Below are 21803 nucleotides of genomic sequence, written 5' to 3'. Positions count from 1 at the left end.
AATGAGAAAATCTATGTCTGGCATAAAAGACGCATATGACTATTCTAAAGCTTTTTCTAATGTACAATAAAAATATAATGATGAGGTTCGAAAACTATATATTCTCATCAAAGACAAACGAACTCATTTAAGCACTCTGATTTTCAAATCTTCTATATCGAATTTACAAGTGTGACTCAAAACTAAAGGTTTGTTCTGCAGAATGGTTATAAGTGGTATGGAAAGCTTCTTCCTAGTGTGGAATGAATAATAACACTGCTGTGAAAAGTTCTGTAAAATCGTTAAACTGAAAACACTAATCAGCTTGAAAGATGTAGGTTATAACATAGGATAAAAGGATATATTGGTATACTTATAAAAATTACAGACATAGGATAAAATACACTTTTAAGCAGGGGTAAAAGTAGGGGAACGCGGGGTTACGCCGTCCCCCACCCAAAAAATGAATGGCGTCCCCAGTTTTTTAAAAATTACAATAGGCAAAGATAGGCAGGGGTACGGCGTGGCGTCATGCCGCTATCTACCGTCAGCCCGCGTTTTCAGATGCACTTTTACTCTTGTTTTTAAGAATAATAGACATGCAAACCACGTAGCAACTCGAAATTTTCTTGATTTGATCATCCACACGTTGGAGTGAGCAGAATTTGATACTAAAATATATGAAGAAAGATAGTTATAATACATAAATAGGGTTATTTCGGAAAGTTAAAAAGAAGACTAACAGAAGTTCCAATTACAGAATACAACAGAAAAAAAATGTAAGTATTCCACTACAGTAGTTTCAAAAGATTACAGAAGAAATAAGGCAATGCATGCTTCATTTGTTATGTTAGATTAGTACATGCTTATGTAATCAGATAAATGGATAAAGTTGTGTCAAACGCAGAATTAAAACGTATGCATCAGCAATTTCATTAAAATATAAAGACTGCGATAATGTAAAAAAGAAGAAGAAGAAGAAGAAGAAACATTTTTAGGTTTAGTTTATATACTTCAACAATTGTTAAGAACAGGGATGAATTCAGGGGGTAGCCCGGGGGGAATCTCCCCCCCTCCGAAGAAAATTCATTCCCCCCGGAGAAACTCTCAAACTTCAGTCACAAAATGTAGAAATTACTTCACCCAATTATTTGTTTTTCTTTCCGTGCACATGCAGCCGAAATCCGATCTCTCAATATACATATAAATGACGCAGACCCATTCTATATAAATATTAAACATGTAACATCTAAGATAGAATACCAAAATAGTCAATAAAACCTTATTTCTTAACACTATGACCGAGTTCGGCAGAACATGAAATTGTCAACTGTTGAAGAAAGGTTTGTATTTTAGTAGGTACTATACTTTCGCCCTATATTATATATTAATAGGTAGCACTAGCACAGATTGAGATAGGAAAGGAAAGATAGGGAAGATCTTTCGATCATTCCATATGATCTCTGATGTCAGCAGACTTCAGTTCTTGAAAATGTACAGTTCTTGCATATTTTGAAATAGAGCGCCTAAATCCCATTTCTCGCATGGGAAGTAACAGACGTAAATGTCAGTAGCGGCTCGTAGTCTGTACAAGCACCGGTTGCAATGTTGCAATATAAAGGTATGTAGGTACGCGCAAGTGTTCCCCTCCCCCAGCATTCTTGAGTCTTATCCAAAAATATTCAGGAAATATGAAGAGGAAAGTCTTTTAAGCTCTATTTGTATGTTATTGATTAAATTATTTCTCTAATATTGATTTAATGTACTATCAATGTACGTTTATACACTATTTATATACAAAACCTCTACACTCATGTTATTGAACACGAGATAAATCGAATATATAGTATGTGCTGTAAACCATGGATGATGGCGTTAATCCGAAAAGAAGAAAAAAAGCAAGAAAATTGCATGCACGCAGTTAAACAAAAGTATTTAATAATATAAACTATGCATTATTTTAGAATGGAAGGTCCATCTTCTCTTCCATCTTTTGGGCTTCACATTTTTCTATGACTTTATTGAAATCTGAAATGCTGCTCGCCAAGTTTCTCTGAATAGAAAGCATCGCTACCGCAAATATTTTTCGCTTTATTTTCTTTAGGGTCCAGAAACACCTCTCTCCTCCGACAATATGCATTTTGTTAGCATTTCTTTGTATAAATATACGGTACAAAAAGTCCATTTTCAGAAACCACGTATTTTTGTCTGTAAAGAAGCATGAAATCTAAGATGTTTTCCTTCGTAAATGGAAAAAAAATAATAATAAAGTAGTTTAACATTCCAGCAAATTAGGCTAAAGAAGACAGATGAGTATTGGAAGTGAATGATTTGATATTAATTTATGCTCTCCGCCGGAAATCGAACACAGAATCATGTGCACGAAAGACACAGAGCTAGGAATTAGACCAGTAGTAAGACATTTTCTTCTTCGAGACTCGATCGACCCCCCAGAATAGGATTTTTTTTTAAAAAATAAATCTTATCCCAAGAATTTTCACCTTTGTATTATAAATGTTAAATAAAATCTATTGACTTCGAACGACCGCCCCCCAAACTTTCAGCCTGGATCCGTTCCTGCTACCACCAGACTTATATTTGTTCTTTGCGAGTTTGTTTTGTGAATAACTTCTTTCTTCCAAGCGTCTGTATCTCGCTCACCCTATCAATTGAGTCAAGCGCTGCTCAGGGGCGGATCCAGGGAAGGGGCGATCGGGGCGATCGCCCCCCCCCAGAAGAGAAAACTTTCTTATTTTATATATATAAATAAAACCCATCCCAAAGTTTGGAGCCCTTAAAAGTAGCAGTATGACAACCTACCGCCCCCCTCAGAAGTCGGTTCTGGATCCGCCCCTGGCGCTGCTAAGCGGAGGAATTCGTAACTATTACAGAAGCTGACCAGTTGCGGTAAGAAAGGCAACCGCATGAGACCAATAGGGGAAGATAGGAGCGATGCAAGAATAAATCCACTTCCCCATGTTAAGAGATAGGAGCTCGCTGCCATATGCTCAATGTTACTGCTTCCAGTGGCAACGTTCGCTGCCACCGGAAATATAAATCTCTCTCTTTCTTTCCGTTTTTTAATTGACTTTTTTTTCAGAAATGCATCAATACTGTTTTGCGCTCAAGAGCAGAGGTTTATTTTTTACTAATACACTACTTTAATACTTAAAAATAGTTTTAGTATTAAAAAATATCCGGTTGCACAACCATGCAACATATAGTACCAGCCGCCGCTGGTAAATGTGCTTTACGATTGTTAAAGTAAACGCACCTTTCTTTAACTAAAAATAAGTGAGTTAAAGGGTGAGATTCAGAGGACGCCATTTAGGGCGATCAGGGAGGAACAGTTATCTCTCCTGGGTTAGAGATTTATACAGAATTTATCAATATAATAGTAGTATATAAGTGAATTATTGCTAATGAAGGTGACGAAAGAGGGGCAAGCGGGGCGATGGCCCCGGACACCGAACTAAGGGGCACATGATTGGGACGGAAAAAGAAAAGAAAAGAAGGAAAAAAAGAGAGGAATGAAACACATGTGCACATGTGGGCATGTGCGCATATATAAAATGAAAGGAAAAAAAGTAATAAAAGGTGCTCAAAATCAAGGAAAAGCAGGGTTTACTTTTTAAAATTTTCTCACCTTTCGCAGCTGGTCTGTCGACCTCACTTGTTACCGTATGCTCGGCATAACGTAACATGGCCCGGTGCTTTTGGGCACCTTGTATATTGAAAGGGAATTTTAACTTTATTGAGAATGTCAGAAAAACATGTTTTATTTTGTAGTAGGAAAATGTAGGTCGCAAATTTTGCGTAATTTCAGTTAAGTAAATCGTTTCAACGAGTATTAAATGAAGAATACATGATTAGTAATTATATTTTGTATATTTTTACGTATTTAGCCAAAAATATAACATTATTTTAGAAAATAAGTGTATATTTTAGCTTTTTTAATGGTTTTCAGTTTATTTTTATAGATATTTCGGCATAGGGAATCTTCACAAGAAAACTAAAATTTTAATTTCGTAAATTTTCTTCAAAATTCCAAATTAAGAAAGTCAGCCATATTTTCTTCTTGGTGCATCTCTTTGTTTTCGGAGTAAATTATTTGATTGGATCATCCGCAATCACAGCTGTGGAGAGATTTTCGGCTTTCTTTGATCTCAGCACCGAAGCCTATCATCCGATAGTTACGTTACAATTATCTTCCAATTAGGGATCATCTTCTCATTGTTCTTTGTCTTGCATCTTCAGCCATTATAGGACACAGACGTACAGTGTGCGTCGTCTGTAGAAATTGTAAAAGTGATTAGTAATTTTAAAACTGTGAATTGTTTTTCGTCTTACATCAGTGTTGCTCTTATGGAATGGTGCTTCTTGAAAACTTTTACGTTCTCGAACAGCGAGAAAACGTAGGAGAAGCTGAATAAGACGGTGGCAAAATACTCAAATCTTGAGTTTGGTGTGTTAGCATCAGGGAAGAAGTTGAGTGGTACTCCATTGTCACATAGAACGACATCACAGTTACTTGTGGATGTAAATATATATATATTTTTTTACCACTAAGGAAATCCCTTGAGGGGATTTAGTGGAAACTATTCATCATAATTTTAAACTCAGTTTGAAAATCGACGTGGAATGGATTCATGTAAGTAGAAAACTAGTGGAAACAAAATTTAATTCAGATAGTGACAACTTCTAAATTCATTGTCTTGTGTCAGAACAAACGAGTGTGGTTTTCTTGTGCATGTGTAAAATCTTCAATATGATGTGCTAAGTGCATTAAGTTTTCCCCAACATCTCTCACATATGGGTCTGGACAATGTGACATCGTGAATTCATTCAATGAGGGGGGGAAGAAAGCTAGATTATCTCAACACAGAGCGATTGTCATAGCATCATGAAAATGTGTGTACAACCCACACATTTTTCCTCCAAAAGAAAGAAATGTTTAGATTCCCTACAACCTCCAAATTGTTCAGTTTTTCGGAAACATAGTACTGCTCGAAATATTTATAATTTGGCATGATGTTTGTCTTTGGTTTTTCTTTAAAACAATCCTAAACGTTATAGTAATTTTGGAAGTAAGTGTCAGATCACGGCTAAAGTCAAGTGCAAAGGTACATGAATTTTGCGTACCGGTAACAGGAAACTATCGTCAATAGGTTAAATCTCAGTGATTTTATTCTGATACCCATCGAGTTTTAAAATTTCAGTTTTAATGATTACTAATAGAAATATTTTAGTTTTTTTTTTTTAAAGAAAACTCAGAATTTCAGAGCGACACTAAAGAAAATAGCCACTGCGTCTTTGGTTGTAATGCGGTAGCAAAATCAATATAAATTCTATAAATGAGAATGGTGCTTCTTAAATATGTGTATGACTTTTTTTTCTTAGGTTAAGTTAGTATAGTGTAGCTAGATTAGGATAGGGATTTTAAGTTTAAGTTGTACCAATATTTTCTCTTAGTGTTTACCTGTGCTAGGTTGTCCAGTGGGTCCGAGCTTTAGGAGAGGTAGCGAAAAGCGTAAATCCTCTATGCCGGCCACAATTTCAATGCACAGAGGATTTTGAACACCAAAAGAATAGAGAAAGGAAGTAAAATGTAGCTAACCACAACCATATGTAGTGAAGTTTTTTCTTCAATAGTTTAATGTATTTATATTGTGTTATTTTCATTTGTTTGTGTCGATCTAATGTGAATATTAGAAAAGAAAGTTGAGAATATTAATGAATATAAATATTTCAGGAATATCTGTGGAAAATTAAATAATGTTTAGGCTCTGAAAGTTAGAAAATCGATAATGTTAGTTTCTCAGATGGGTATATCAGTATGAGCAAGTATAAAGGTTTCTTTTTATCAAATTTCTTGTTAAATCCACTTTTCATGAATATTGTCAAATAAAATTTACTAGCCGTGAAAACATCTTTCTTTTCAAGTACAGAATATAATTCTTTTGTAGTTTTAAGAAGTAAAATTTGAGTTACAGTTATATTTGATATTTATGTGAAACATGAACAAAACAAAGAGTAATAATTTTACACACATAATAATTTTACTGGTGAAATGAAATAGCTATGAATCAAGGGAAGAGACTTTTCCTTAGTGTGACCGGGGTTGGAAGCAACCGAATCTGTAGAAAGTTTCTTATTTTATCAGTTTTAAATCAACATCTCAGTTTGGATTTTTTTTTAAGTTGGACGACAAAATTCTGTTTTGGGATTTCTAAGATTTTTTTTTTATTTAGATAGGGCTTTTACAGACAACATTAAGATCTTTATTGTGCTCATTGCCAGCTCCACTCGTAGGTCGATGTCCTGTGTCTGTAGAAGTGGTTCACAACCTATTTCCGGATGGGATGTGGATAATGAACTGCAGGCCTGGATACCGGACTGTGAGTTGAGATGGAGGAGACTTTGGAATCTTTACATTTTCGGGCAAGATTTGAGTTCTATTTTCCGTAGATGATTGGCTTGGTGAGTGTATCAGTGACTGTTGATGACGAGCCCATACGGGCCCAGTAGGTTCGGTGTCACTAGTCAGTGATACATTCAGCATAGCCTGTAGTCTCAAGGAAAGGGAACATCATACAAACACAATATCAACATCATCATTATTTTAATTATTTTCTTTTATATTTTATTTTTTTAAAAGTAAAACACTCATATGTTCGGGGGTGCCGTCGTATACCGGTACTCTCGTCCCAAGCGCTGATTTTCCACGACACGGCACTAATCCTACTGAAGATTTCGTAAACTAAACTATTGATGTGTATGAAGTGAAGAAACCAAGGCTATTATAGCCAGGGGTGTAGCCAAGGGGGGGCCCATCGGGGCCAGGAACCCAAATGTTTTCATGGCCTCCCCAAATGACCAGGTTTTAAAACATCATAGTAAAATTATCTCGCTTTATTCATTTAAAAGTAACAAAGTTTATTGACAATTAATAATTTATGGTAAAATAGTATGGAGAAATATTGTTTTTCCATACCGATCGAAAAATAGGAGACTTTTTTGTGACAGCATATTACACAATTTACTGCGATTTATATTTGACAGTATGAAGATAAACGTTTTAACAAGGTACTACAAATACAACCATAAAACAAAGGTACTAAACTGATTTTTAAGTACGGTATATTTTATATGCTTTAACAAGTGTTTTAAAAGACATAGGGGATGGAAAATTTGGTGAGAAACAATGCTTTTATTCAATTTGAATTTCATTCGCTCGCTCTTTTATTTCTACTCAGTGTAATAAAATAATTATGTTATTTTTAGTCACGAATAATAAATAAATATTTTTGTCAAGAAACCATAAAGAAATAAAGTGAAATTTCAAAGAAAATCAATCTTGTGTAGATAGGTTCTGTATACAAGGCCTTAAATTTAAATATAAAGGTAACCAAGAAAAGTTTTGTTGCTTTTTTACCCACAACCTTCGAACATCGATATGTCACCTAACCTGGAAGATCAAAAATAGTCCCCATCAGCATCGACGACCTTCTGAAAACGTTCCGGAAGGCCATGCAATCCATCGCGGTAGAACTTGCTGGGCCGTGAAACGAAGAAAGTATCAGGTGCATTTTGGACTTTTACTAGGGATTTGAACTGGCGTCCTCTAAGGTGATTGTCCAACGAAAGGAACAGGTGATAATCGGACGGTGCAATACCCGGGGAATATAGTGGTTGCAATATTTCCTATCCAAGGCGGAAAATGGTGTCCTGAGTCATCCTAGCCACGTGGGACTTAGCGTTGTCCCGTAAACGAGGACCCATTTGTTATTCAGAAGTGATGGCTCCAGAATTTTTTTAGTTTTTGTTGAGCACAGCTCAACTGCTGACACTACACAGTTGCATTGATACTCTGACCATCTGGTAGCAGTTCCCGATGCACGATGTCCCAAACACACAGAAGGACCTTCTTCTGGTACAGTGCTGGTTTCGGCTATTTTAAAATCGGTTCATGGGATGCTAACCAATGATGACGGCGCCGTGGAGCTTCGTATAGGACACACTTTTTATCACATGTCAACGCCCTCTCCAGAAATGGCTCCGAAACAGTAAATAAACACAGGCGACTGCCGCGTTGCCTTCTGGCCCGGAGTCAAAATATGAGAGACCCATCTACCAACTTGTAGTGCTTCACAAGTTGATGGATGTGCTGCCGAATGGTTTCTTCACACACTGAATTGTAGTCCCAGTTCCTCTTTGTACATTTGTTGGTCTTCTGGTACGTGGTGTTTTCGGGTGTTTCTTCATCGTCCTTAAACTTGTTAAACCATCGTTACAATGTCCGCGTCATCACGACACTCTCACCAAAGGCCTGGCATATCTTGTCCCACTACAGCGGCGTTTGACCTCTACTTGAACTCGTTCAGCATACATGCTCTTATGACGCTCTGTGGATGTCCCATGTTCCCTCTGTCTTTACGCAAGTTCACGGTGTGTCTGAATTGCCACAACCAGGTAGTATGTTGGATATACCCACACCAACAACTGACGTTCGCCTTATCTCCACCTGCATTCAACTCACGGTGTGAGGTCGAATTGAACACAGACCTCCACGAAAAGGGACAGAACTTTCTTGGTTACCTTTATAGTTATGCACAAAGTATAGCGTTTGGTCCCGGGCAATAGTTCTTGATTAAGCATAATAAAAACTATCTTGAATATAATTTATGGATAATAATAATAAGAAGAAGAAGAAGAAGAAAAAGAAGAAGAAGCTAAAATAGTGTTTTTAGTCTTCCAGAAGGAAACCAAAATTTTCCTTTCTTTCAGGTCTCCAAAACACTAGCAGCAACACATTTTTTTGCTTTGTACATTGTAGCTGCCCCCCCTCAAAAACAGCGGGCTCCCCTCACAAACCTGCTGGCTACACCCCTGAATATAGCCTACTTGATTTAGAATCAGAAGTGTGAGAAAGAATGATTAGTTTTTGTTAAGATATTCCTATGTATGTTTGTTTTAGAACAAAAAATATGAGAGTTAATTTAAATCTTTTTAAAAACTACATTAGTAACAAACAGTAACTACTGAATATAGGAAAAAATAACTAAAATAGCTACTGTAAATAGCAGTTAAAATTTAGTCTAAAATATTTTTGGCAGTCTTTATTTAATGTTTTAGATCAAATTAAACGAATGTTTTTTTTTAAAATTATAATCTCCCATTGAATATTTATCAGCAATTAGTCTCAATATTAGCTAAGATGTACATGTGAATGGAATTGTTAAATATGCTGCTTTTTTGCAAAAATACAGAAAAACAACCCTCCCCCCGAGGAGTTCACATTCCCCCCCCCCCCGGGTGAAAATGTCTGAATTCAACACTGGTTAAGAATATGACGGAAGTTATTCTGTACCAGTCGAACAAAATTTTACATACAGCAATTCAATGCAAAAATACAAAAAGCTTTTATAACTGCTATGTCTATGCAAATTAAATAGCTAATTTTGCATTGAGTTGACGCAACCTGTTTTGTACTATGGCCGATAGTCACTTTAACTACTTCATGACCCAGTTAAACTAATAAGTACAATACAATTGAAACAAAACTACTATACGCCTTCCAGTGGAATTAAACCCCAATGATTAATAATTAATGTTAAGCAAAGGGTGTACGGTGATCACTGTCTTATTTCCTCGACTACAGACCTGGTTGCGGGACAGTTCGAAGTTAGTATTTCATAATTCGGAGTCTCATTCCGTTACGGTCTTCGCAACATTTCGATAGCAAAGCAACACAAATGTGGAGTATCGCAATTAAAACGCATACTTTCGTTATGTTTTCGCTAACTTTTACGGGATTAGACCTTGAAGCATCCACATCACATGCCGCAACATCCTGTAACTCGAGTTGCCTGCAGGTGCTTCTATACCCCATGCAAGATCGCAGTGTTCTTACTAATACAGATATATATATGACAAAATATTTATAACTAGACATTTATTCTTGGAAAGAAGATTGTGCGATATTTTGTTCAGCTAGTACAAATAGTGAATTCAAGATCAAGTACGAGGTGGTCTATGTGATACTGAATTTCGCAAATTAAGATGCAAAATTTTTGTATTCCGTTAACACAAATCTATACGAAATGAAGTCCTGAGAGTTCAGGATGGCAATTTCCATCTCGCACATTTGATAACAAATTTTTCAGTAGCGATGGACAAACTAATTTCTCAGACTCACTATAAAATTGTACAACTTGTTTGCAGTTCAACCACAAATGAACGTTTCTTAATTGCTCTTCAAAATTTTCAACTTACCAGATTACATTTTGATACCATAATATAAAGTTTGCTTCAAAACAACGTTGACAACGTATTTTAATTAAACCAATTCTTGCAAACAAAATGATACAGAAGTATTAAAGATTTTAAATCTCCATCCCTAAGCAGCTAATCTAGACATCATAATTCAAACTCTCATTATCCATACAAATCATATTCTTAAAATTTTTAAACATGGTTTTCGGACAGCAACCGCTCATATAGGTCTTTAAAATAAATGATTACGCAATTTTGACCAATGAAGGAACATACGAACTCGATTTGTCTATATGCTAGTTCCAAGATATGTTTTCAACATGCAAAATACCACGCTCATAAGAGACAGGTTGTTTATATAATCATATATTTAAGAACTTATATTCAAAAAATAATTTTCTTACTTTTGTGAAGATAAGAAGTACTACTACTAGTAGTAGTAGGAGGAGGAGGAGGAAGAGGAGTACGAACGGGTTAGAAGTCCCGCATGGCTTGCTTTGTTCCACCTTAACCCCTATGATATAAATTCAGTGATTAACTTAAAACAGCTGGCTAGGGTAGAGCGCGAAGAAAGTTACTTCCGGGAGTATTACTCTCCCGAGCGGGTCGTATTTATATTCTCCCACTTCACTTCACCAGTAGAAAGTTAGTGAGGATCGCCAAACAAAGGAATCATATATTAGCAGCAGCTGGAGCAAACCATTCTATGACTTATTATTTTTTAATATGAAACTTTTTAGAGAGTAATTCCGGATACTTTGAACCTACTAACAAGATTGTCAGCAAACTTTGCCATGAAATTTCACAAGTTGCCAGGAAATTCAAATCAAAATGTCGTTTTAATTTGCAAAATTTACAAGGAACTATTATGTCAATTCATTCATTACCGAGGCTGGCGAGAAAGACAGGCTACGGCGCTACGTAACAACACGAGTATGACGTCATCAACTTAGTCCGACTCACTTTTCTAGCTGAATGAGTAGTTTTTCTCGCCAGCCTCGATTCATTACTTAATCATGCAGAGCATCTTCTCCCGGATAATATGCCTAAGACTTAAATATTGACCTCCTTTTATTGGAATCAAGGATGTTATAAATAGAGGATCTGCCCATATGTATCTTCATCCTATTAAATCGGTGAAGCCAAAAAGCAACGGAGCATCAGCACATCTGATCGGTTACTCTCGTTTCTACCATCGTCTGATTGGCTACTTCCGTTTCCGCCATGATTGTTGGCTCAAAACATTGCGATCCTATTGGGCGGAGAGGACAGAGTAGGGGTGGCGAAACTGTGACTTATGGCTTCAAGATTTTGTTGTAAGGACACATCCTCTATTTTATAAGATCCTTGATTGGAATGTCATCGTAATCACTGCTTAACAACTGACATTGGAATCTTTTCGTACTTTCTCTATAAAAGAGTCAATCATAATGATTAACAAAAGATATTAGACAAACTTTCTCTTTCAATATGAATTCGCAAACTTTACCATATACTAGTGACGGAAATTATACCAGTGACTTTAACAATCTTCATATTGTTTCTAATTCTCCTCTGTGTATTATATTTATTCGCGTCAACTAGTGAAAACTCGTTCAAAACTTGACATTTCGATGTCAATACCCTTACAAGATACATTCGCGAAGTGTTCCTCGGGATTCGTGTAAAATTGATTCAAATTCAAAGTTCTCCGTGATCCAATGTGTATTGTACTAATTTTAGTGGCCCATACTGGTAATTGGCATATTTATGGACCTTCATATATCCGGAATTCTATCATACACTACTATAATGCTCGTACACAAAATTGCATTTAGTTTCTTTAGATGCAACTGGACATGAATGTAGGCATGTGTAAAATAAATTGGATCAAGCACTGCTTCTCTGGTACATGTTACTAACCCCGGCCGCCACCGTGGATCCGCCATAGGACCGCGGTGGCTCAGTAGTAGAGCGTTCACCTCTGGTGCTTGGGATCCCGGGTTCGATCCCAGCCCCCGCCAAGTGAACTTTGTGGTGGACAAACACCGTGTGCGTGGGTTTCCTCGGGGTTATCCCGTTTCCTTCCACTTTCTTCATTCCACCATTTCATTCATTGCTCATCATTACCGTCTCCTTTAGCCTAACTGGCATAACTATGAGACGTAAAACTCAAAGGTTTTTCAGGTGGATTCGCCATATTGGATTCAACTTTCTTTTTTAAAATGGAAATAGGTATAATTGATTCATGAAATTCATATACAATTTTCTCGGAAATTCGTTGGTGTAGTGAGTTTTACTGTAGCTTGTACCGTTTGCAAGATATTACATGTTAAATGTAAGGCACTTCACGAATATTGAAGCAAATAGAAAGTTTTGCAGGGTCCTGTATATATATATATATATATATATATATATGCAATTCTTACGTGATTTATGGTTGACGAAATATTCTCTGAATGTATATACATACAGACACACAGATGTCAATACGGAAATGGTAGGTATTCACACAAATGTGGTCGTATCTGGATTTACATGAGGCATTTTCACCGTAATACAATGCTTCCTTGTTATAGTATAACATGTAAGTAATAACAATCACTCACAGAAATTTAATAAGATTATGACTCCCATGTTCTAAACACATTGTTTTTACCTACAGTATTTTTGCAGTTAGAAATTGTTTTGGTTTTTCAACATCCAAAACATAAACGTAACTGATATTACTGTGCAATGTCTATTAGCGAAGTGCCTGGAGGAATTTAACATGCAATACCTTGCAAACGGTACAAGCTACGGTAAAATCCACTACACTAGTGAATTTCCGAGAAAATTATTCATAAATCTGCTGTATCAATTGCACTTATTTCCATTTCAAAAAACGTAAGTTGAATCGAATGTGGCGGATCCAAGGTGGCGTCCTGGGTGGGTAACATGTGTCAGAGAAGCAGTATTTAATCCAATTTGATTTGCATATACCCACATTCATGTCCAGTTACATCTAAAGAAACTAAAAACAATTTTGTGTCCAAGTGTTATAGTAGTGTATGATTGAATTCCTGATATATGAAGGCCCATAAATTAGTACAATACACATTGGATCGCGGAGAACTTTGCGTTGAATCAATTTTACAAGAATCCCGAGGGAACACTTTGCGAATGTACCTTGTTAGATACTTCTCATAATAATATCAATACTGATTTGCAACTCTCGCTGACAAACATTTCGAATATCACCATCAGCGATTTGTGTGTTTATATTAATTATATACGCCAAAGTCCAAATAGCTTTTTCCTTGAGGGAAATGAAGTGAGTGTCACAGATCCTGCCTTGGACAAGGGACTAACTATTTTACGCTTGTTCTCTTACAACTATACATTTATTGCACCAGTGTTAGTGTTTACCAGTATTTGTGTTCATATATTTGAGTGCATCTTTACTGCATTCCATGACTGATTACTCATTACCAGTGATAATCTATGAATAACCCTCTGGGTTACTGCTTGACAGGTATAATATTCTACACGTGGGGTATAACTGTACCAGTTTTAAGCAAAATTTCTATTTCGTTTTCTAAAGTGGATATTGAGTGATCTTTATTGAAGTATTGCTTTTTAGTAGTGTTCTGCTTTTCAATTACGCCACTGCCTGGCGACAAAAATCGAACTAAACAAGGAAAGGAAGAAGAGAGGAAGCTCTGATTTCTCTGCACTTTTAAGTTCCTATGTGCTAGTACTATGACAGTTCGAATTGTTAACATGATTAATAACTTTTATATAAAACTACGTGTCATGTAAGTTAACTCTCGACCTAAAAAATCACTGGTTTAAACATGGTAATTAAACGCAATTTTTGAACGTGACGTACTTTCATAATATTAATATTCAGTTTGTGAAAATATAATTTTAAATCAAGGTGTAATTACGTAGTTCACTAAACGTACCCTACTCTATCAGTAAAAATGGAGGTAAAGCAAAACTTCTGGCGGACTCTGGTAATTGTTGCAGCTCTTGTCGTCGTTGAAACTGGACATGTATTGCACTACCTCCTGAACAAAATAATTTTTGTTAACAAGTGAAACGAACTTTGACTAAACGACTTTTACAAACATATTACTGGATAAAACTCTATCCAAATTATTCTTCATGAACAAACCATTGAAGAACTCAGTTAAAGCGAAAGTGTGAAACTAAATATGACCTACGTGTGCGATGAAACGACCGTACGAGTAGTAGGCCCCGCACTATATCTCCCCGAGTCAGCAAAATTTTAGTGACGTCATAGGTCAAAGGTCAATGACCTTGGCCCGGGGTCAATAACCTATTGGTATCTAGGACCACCCCCTCTAGATTTTACAGGAGTATCATGGCCCACCCCTAAATTTTGGCAGGGGTACATAGGACCACCCCCCTTAAATTTTGGAAATTGCCAAATTTAAAAATTGGGTGTGGTAGCCTAGGACCATAGTATGAACCTCTATTAGTATTGGGGTCTATCTCAGTAGTAATTGCGTCTCCCTATCTAAATCTTGATTATCCAATTTGGGGCCCCATGGACAATAGCGTTAATGCGAATGAATTAGGGATGCTTTGGCCCGTGATTGCGTCACCTATTGAAATTTTGCTTATGCTTATTCAGTGGCCATGCACGCTGGTGCGAATGAGTTAGAGGCACCTTGGCCCGGCTAATGCTTTTGTATGACGTCATTGAATTGGGTTTTTTGGATTAGAGGCTATGATGGTTCTTTTATGGATATAAAATTATTAAAAACATATTCTTGATGATTTATTACGTTATGAATTAGTGCAGGTTTATGAATGCTTTTTATTTGCGATCCCTTTTATGGCATAAAATTTGGAGATTGTTATCTCTTTGATGAGATGGTATATAATTGGATTAACACTGGTGCAAAAGAAATCATTAGTTTTACGTCCCACGCTTATGCCGGTTAGGCTAAAGGAGACGGTGACGATGAGAAATGAATGAATTGGTGCAATGAAAGTGTGGAAGAAAATTAGAGTATCCTGAGCATAATGTTGCCCATTACAAAACTACTTTCGGTGGGGTTGAACCAGGGACCCCATACAGCAGAGGTGAACGCTCTACCACTTAGTCACCGCGTCCCTTACTGGTGCGAATGAAGCAGAGGTATCTGGTTCGATCTAATGTGTTTGCTTGGCGTCGGGGTGACCGGGTCGGGTCGCACTCTTGATTATACAATTTGGTGCCCCATGACCATAGCGTTAATGCGAATGAGTTAGAGATACTTTGGCCCGGGATTGCGTCACCTATTGAAATTTTGCTTATGCTTGCTCAGGGGCCAGGGAATGCATAGAATCACTCAGGACACATAAGATCACCTTGATTCACATCAAGAGTTGCGGGGCGTATAGGACCTCGTTCCCTTTGATGAGTATAAAAATATCAATTTCGGAAGTTTTTTTAACTTATCCTATTTTCTTTCACGAAACTTTTTCGTTATAAATTGAGTACAATGGTTCTTCAATTTCGGAGTCATCTTGTTCCCTTTGATGAATATTGATCTTGGAACTTTATTACGTTATATGATTATTTAGATGTGTACTTAAGAGCATTCCCTTAAATTTGATAAGTACTTTGCGATCCATTTCGTTCCACCTCAGGGATGACCATGGATACCTCATATGTTGATTACTATATTATAGACATTGCAATTGTCCCGAGTTCGATTCTTGGGCTAGTTTCAGGAAACTAAGTTTAACGTGCCCGCGAAAACGATGGTCATGAGAAATGGTGAAATGAGAACACATCATAAACTACCTTGGCTGAGGATTGAGGATTGAAGCAGAGATCTCACACATCAAAAATAAGCGCTGAGCCACCGTACTCCATTGAGAAGTTTTAGTTTGTTGATTGCCACGTTATAGACATTGCAATCGTCCGAGTTCGATTTTTGGTGCTAGTTTCAAGATATGTTGAGTTGAACGTCCCCTCGCGACAAAGGGAGACGAGACGATGATGAGAAATGATGAAATGAGAAAACATCATAAACTTGCTTGCGGATTGAACCAAGGACCTCACACATCAGAAATAAGCGCTGAGCCACCCTGCCCCCTTTGGTGCGAGCAATTTCACGTATGAAAAGAACATGAACAGGTTATGTTACATTACACATTTCTGCTTGTTGTTACACATACGAGTTTGTTGTGAAAATTCAGAATCTGCTTTTACTACATCAGCATTTTAGCTGACGTTCTTTCTAAACTTAACTGTACATTTATGTCAAAGACAGTTTCGTAACATATCGATGAGTGTTATATTTTTCAATCAAGTTTATGGAAAATGAATAATATATGTATCTTTATTATTATATAAGATATTATATTATATCTTTATTATCTTTATTATTATTATATACCAAAAATATATTAATACAGTAATTGATTTCAAATTAGTTCTTTGAAAGTTGTTAATTTTATTTAGAACAAAATGTATTATTTAAACATTTGATTCGGGCAACAAATAATTTGGAAATAAGGAAAAGTATCTTCAGCATTCGACAATATTATTATATGTTGACTAAATTATTCTGAAAAATTCACATGTAATTTTTGCGATTTAATATCCCCTCCAATTTTTGTCATGTGTATCAAACGTAGCTCCTGAAATAAGAATAAAATCAATTAAATAGTATTGTATTTAAACATACCTAGATTAAAACGTCATGTTTGCACATTAACATAGATAACGGTATACAAGCATCCGTGCACACATCTATCTACCTATCTATTTATATACATTATTATTACAATAGTGATATCATTGATTTATTAACGTAAGTGATGCATTTTAGTTCCAACTAGTCACATGTGTTTAACACAGAAACCATTTGATTTTTAAACCACGTTTTCTTGTTTCAAGTTCTAATTATCTATCAATTGCTAACTTGAATATATTTTTCATTTTTTTTAAAAAAAAAGTAGACGAATTTAAACAAAGAAGTCCTTTTCTGTCATTGGCATGGAAGGATTTCTTAAACTACATATATGATAAACATATATTTTTATATCGTTAAGCTTGAGAACCTTATTTATTCTTCCCTTACAAAAATTAATTAAATAAACCATTGAATTATGCTTACTGAACTAATAAAATAAAAAAGATATGAGAATGTTTCTTGCTTTAATGAGTGTTTATAATATGTTTAGTTATGTGTTGAAGGAAGAGACAGAATAGTATGCTGGGTATTCAGCATACAGCAAGTTAATTCTAATTTCTAATAATTCACTAATAAATCTTCTTATTGAAAGTTCAGATTGTAAATATTAGAGCATACGTAACAAGGTTATACATAATGCTTAACAATTAGCATTTAGCATCCCTACATTATGCACTGAGGTTGAGGAGTACACTGATGGTGATAATGAACAAAACGTTAGACTGAAGAAAGTGAGGGAAAAACAGAATTATCACGATGAAACCGACGCAAACGGTGTTTATTCACCAGGTATCTAAATCCTATCAAGCTGGCATCAAACCATTGACCTCAAGCATTAGAAATGATTACTATACCACTAAGTTTTCATGGCCTTTATCAGATAATTAGAATTGAATGTGCATGTAGTAGATATATTTAAAGGACCTTCAGTGTAATGTAACGTTTAATTTAGAAACAATTAAGTTAATGCATACAGAGAAAGCGAAAAGGACACAATCACTATAATGATAAAAAGAAATGCTAATTATTCGTTTAAGTATTACTTTGTTACATTTCACATAGTACTCCAAACTTGATTTATGATTTGCTAAATTGAATATTCCTTTATGTAACGAACAATATTTGTTGAACGTTTTATTTGGGGTGTATACTTTAATTTTTGATTAAAATCAACAGAACGTTTTATGCTTCATGGAAAGGAGATTTTTTATTACTTGATTTCACAATTCAGTTGCATAAGTAATTAAAATATATCGAAATCTTACCTCTCACCTGTATAATAAGGTAGAAATAAGAAGAGAAAACTTATTTTCTTCAATGAGTATTCCATAAGGAAGGCATGATGAACTATGTACGGGCAGTACAGAAAGTGATAATAGAGAGTGAAACTGGTCATACATACAAGGCATGTATTTTTATGCCATATGAAGTGCTTTGCGCACTATCTTCCTCCCTGGGTATATCCATCGTGGCTCATGTTTCGTACAGACGCATTTCTGCACTTCCACGCATGCCATCTACCACAGATTAGTTTGTGTTTTATGCACTATAGTTTTTAAAGCCATAAATGCATCTGTTGTACTTTTACTCAACCCTTCAAAGTCAATGTGCACGCCTTATTAAAATTCCTCCAATAAGAAACACTATCTAAGGCATTAAGAGTGCATTTGGAGTTTAATGTTTTATAACTATAAGTGTACCCTCATTATATGTGATGATAAGAAATTATCTTCATACTCATAGATTTCATATGCGCAAAAATATTTACAAGGGCTTTATTACAAAATACATAAAATAATATAATGTCTCCGACCACTATTTGTAAACTACGTTTCTGTTGTTTTTATTTTAGAGCTATTAAACTACTATTACATTAATATGATAAATATTATTACTTATTACCAGGTCAAAATCGAGCAGCTTGAAGAGAGACAATCGATATGCGCTACTTTCAAAGTTTTGAGTAAGCTAGAAAAGAAAGTCCTACGCAATGCCAAGTAATGACATATACTTGACAACCTTCCTCTGTCATATGCAGATAGCAAAATTATCTGCTCCCTAATTATTACAACTCTATTAGCTCCGGTTCAATAACACAAAGGTCTGGACAGAAGCAACAAAATTTACATGTAACATTTCAACCAGGAAACAACAACTGAGGGGCTTGTAGAACATTAAAACAGGCTTTAGATATGCAGCGGATGCACGAGAAATATCTCTAACTTAGTGTTGTTATTTTGCTTGGTGCGTGTTGACCAATGAGTGCAGTATATCAATGACATCAGAAATCGCTTTGTACGTATATGATGCATTATGTCCTACATATTGAATGTGCATATATATATATATATATCATACATGAGTTACACAAAAGTTGAAATTAACTGAAAGTATCAAACCTTGAACAATTAAAAAAATAAGTTTGTAAATCTTTGTCTCCATTCAAGAACCTACTCGAATTCCGCGGGAATCGGAATCGGAAGATATGTGAAGCAAATAGAACACATCTTTCCTTTTCCATACGAGAAGATCTTGTATATCAGATTGAGTACAGACTGAAATTAAGAATAAAGAATGCTGAACATTTTGCATCTAAATGGATACGAACCCGGGAAGTCTGGACACGAAAACAGTGTGATAATCACTTCCCTACACGTATCACTTACACGACGTTGCACAAAAGTTATTAGATAGTTTAACATGTAAAACTATTTCAGATAACAAGGAGATTATCATTATTTGATTTACTCGTAATTTCCTTCTTCAAATCAGAAACTTGTTAATTCTACTTCGAAACGTTTTCTAAATTGAAGCTAATTGTGCTGAATGGTGTACTTATTTGGACAAGCAAAGAAACTTTAAAATAAGCTTCCAGATTACTTTTAGTGAACACTATCTAGTGTAAGACATTCTTGTAATATACACTTAACAGAAGCAAACGTGTGTTCATGTTTAGTGCTATGTGCTGGAACTTGATGACATTAGGGGAAATAAAACATATCGATTCACAGTTAAGAACAGTTTCTTCCAATTAATATACTGCCTTACCTGATTTGGTATCCGTAAATATTTTCCCAACTAATACCCTCTGGCTGGTAAGTGGCTTGTAACAAGACTAAGAAAATTTTGCCCACTGGGCGAAACCTCTTTTGAACGATTGACGTACAACGTCACATACTAGTCACCGAGAGGCAGATATAACAGTTTGACATTCTATGGTCATTCTCATCGTACATATTCATATCAAGTGCAGGGTTCCATCCGCCTGCTTGTGAAGATTTTATAATCTCAATAATATTCAACATATTGTTATAGAATATCCATAACACTCATATCATCAATCGTTTAGCATCGCCTAAGAAACTTAGTGATACTTTTTCAGGTATTGCTGCCGTAAGGAAATGCGTATCCAATTTTGTTCTTGGGATTGGATTTAATGACAAAATCATGATTATTAGTTAACCCCACCCGCAATAGAATACTCATACTTTCCTATACGAAATACGTACACTTCTCTTCACGAAATCTAGAATTCCTTTCAGAGTCTAAGACCAAAAAGTGAACTTAAACGAATGGCAAGATAGCCCTCCGACTTTGGAAAATTAAAACAATGACTAGGTCATTCGTTTGTACTACGTTGGTACCGTTTGTACCTAAAATATTTTCGTTTGTACCTTTTCCTTCTAGGGTTACTTGAGAGGTTAACTAAGGTTGCTATCTTGGCGCCAAGATAGCCCCCCGTATCACAGCAAAAAAATTGAAATACACCATTCGAAAGAAAATCGTTTGAACCGTTTGTACCGGAAAAAGTTTTGTTTGTACCCTGATAGTTTTCGAGAAAGAGGGATGACATTTTGGGGGGCTATCTTGGCGCCTAGATGGTCCCCCGTATCGCAGCACAAAAAATTGAAATACGCCATTCGAAAGCAAATCGTTTGTAACGTTTGTACAGGGGTGTAGCCAGCAGGTTTGTGTAGGAGGGGCCCGTCGTTTTTGACAAGGGGCCAACTACAATGTACAAAGTCAAAAAAATGTGTTGCTGCTAGTGTTTTTGAGGCCTGAAAGAAAGGAAAATTTTGGTTTCCTTCTGGAAAACTAAAAACACTATTTTAGATTATTATTATTATTATTATTATTATTATTATTATTATTATTATTATTATTATTATTATTATTATCTCCATAAATTATATTTAAGATCAAGCTTAATCAAGAACTTTATTATGTTTAATCAAGAACTACTGTGCATAACTGTAAAGGTAACCAAGAAAGTTCTGTTCCTTTTCGTGGAGGTCTGTGTTCAATTGGACCTTATACCGTGAGTTGAATGCGAGTGAAGATACGATGAACGTCAGTTGTTGGTGTGGATATTTCCAACATACTACCTGGTTGTGGCAATTCAGATACACCGTGAACTTGCGTAAAGACAGAGAGAACATGGGACATCAACAGAGCGTCATAAGAGCATGTATGCTAAACGAGTTCAAATGGAGGTCAAACGCCGCTGTAGCGGGACAGAAGATATGTCAGGACTTTGGTGAGGGTGTTGAGACGATGCGGACAGTGCAGCGATGGTTTAAGAAGTTTAAGGACGATGACGAAACACCCGAAAACACCACGTGCCGGAAGACCAACACATGTACAAAGAGAAAATGGGAATACAATTCAGTGTGTGGAGAAACCATTCGGCAGCACATCCATCAACTTGAGAAGCACTACAAGTTGGGTCGATGGGTCTCACATGTTTTGACTCCGGGCCAGAAGGCAACGCGGCAGTCGCCTGTGTTTATTTACCGTTTCGGAGCCATTTCTGGACATGGTGTTGACATGTGATAAAAAGTGGCTCCTCCTATACGAAGCTCCACGGCG

At 36.0% G+C, this 21803-nt stretch overlaps 2 long non-coding RNA genes across 2 annotated transcripts in view; one reads left to right on the top strand and one right to left on the bottom strand.

The window, feature by feature from the left end:
* The first annotated feature begins 4255 nt into the window (after positions 1-4255).
* The window catches only part of LOC145684005 (uncharacterized), a 201765-nt gene continuing 184217 nt past the window's right edge, over positions 4256-21803 (top strand). The window contains exon 1 of the long non-coding RNA XR_014131225.1: positions 4256-4630. This is a non-coding gene — a long non-coding RNA (uncharacterized LOC145684005). The remainder of the gene's footprint in view (positions 4631-21803) is intronic.
* LOC145684004 (uncharacterized) overlaps positions 16589-21803 on the bottom strand; it is a 45700-nt gene continuing 40485 nt past the window's right edge. Inside the window, exon 4 of the long non-coding RNA XR_014131224.1 lies at positions 16589-16878. This is a non-coding gene — a long non-coding RNA (uncharacterized LOC145684004). The remainder of the gene's footprint in view (positions 16879-21803) is intronic.

The sequence above is a fragment of the Thermobia domestica genome, chromosome 4 (assembly GCF_964235325.1).
Source record: "Thermobia domestica chromosome 4, izTheDome1.hap1.1, whole genome shotgun sequence".
Taxonomy (NCBI): Eukaryota; Metazoa; Arthropoda; class Insecta; order Zygentoma; family Lepismatidae; genus Thermobia; species Thermobia domestica.
The sequence above is the reverse complement of the archived record's forward strand: the minus strand, read 5'-3'. Positions and strand labels throughout refer to the sequence as shown.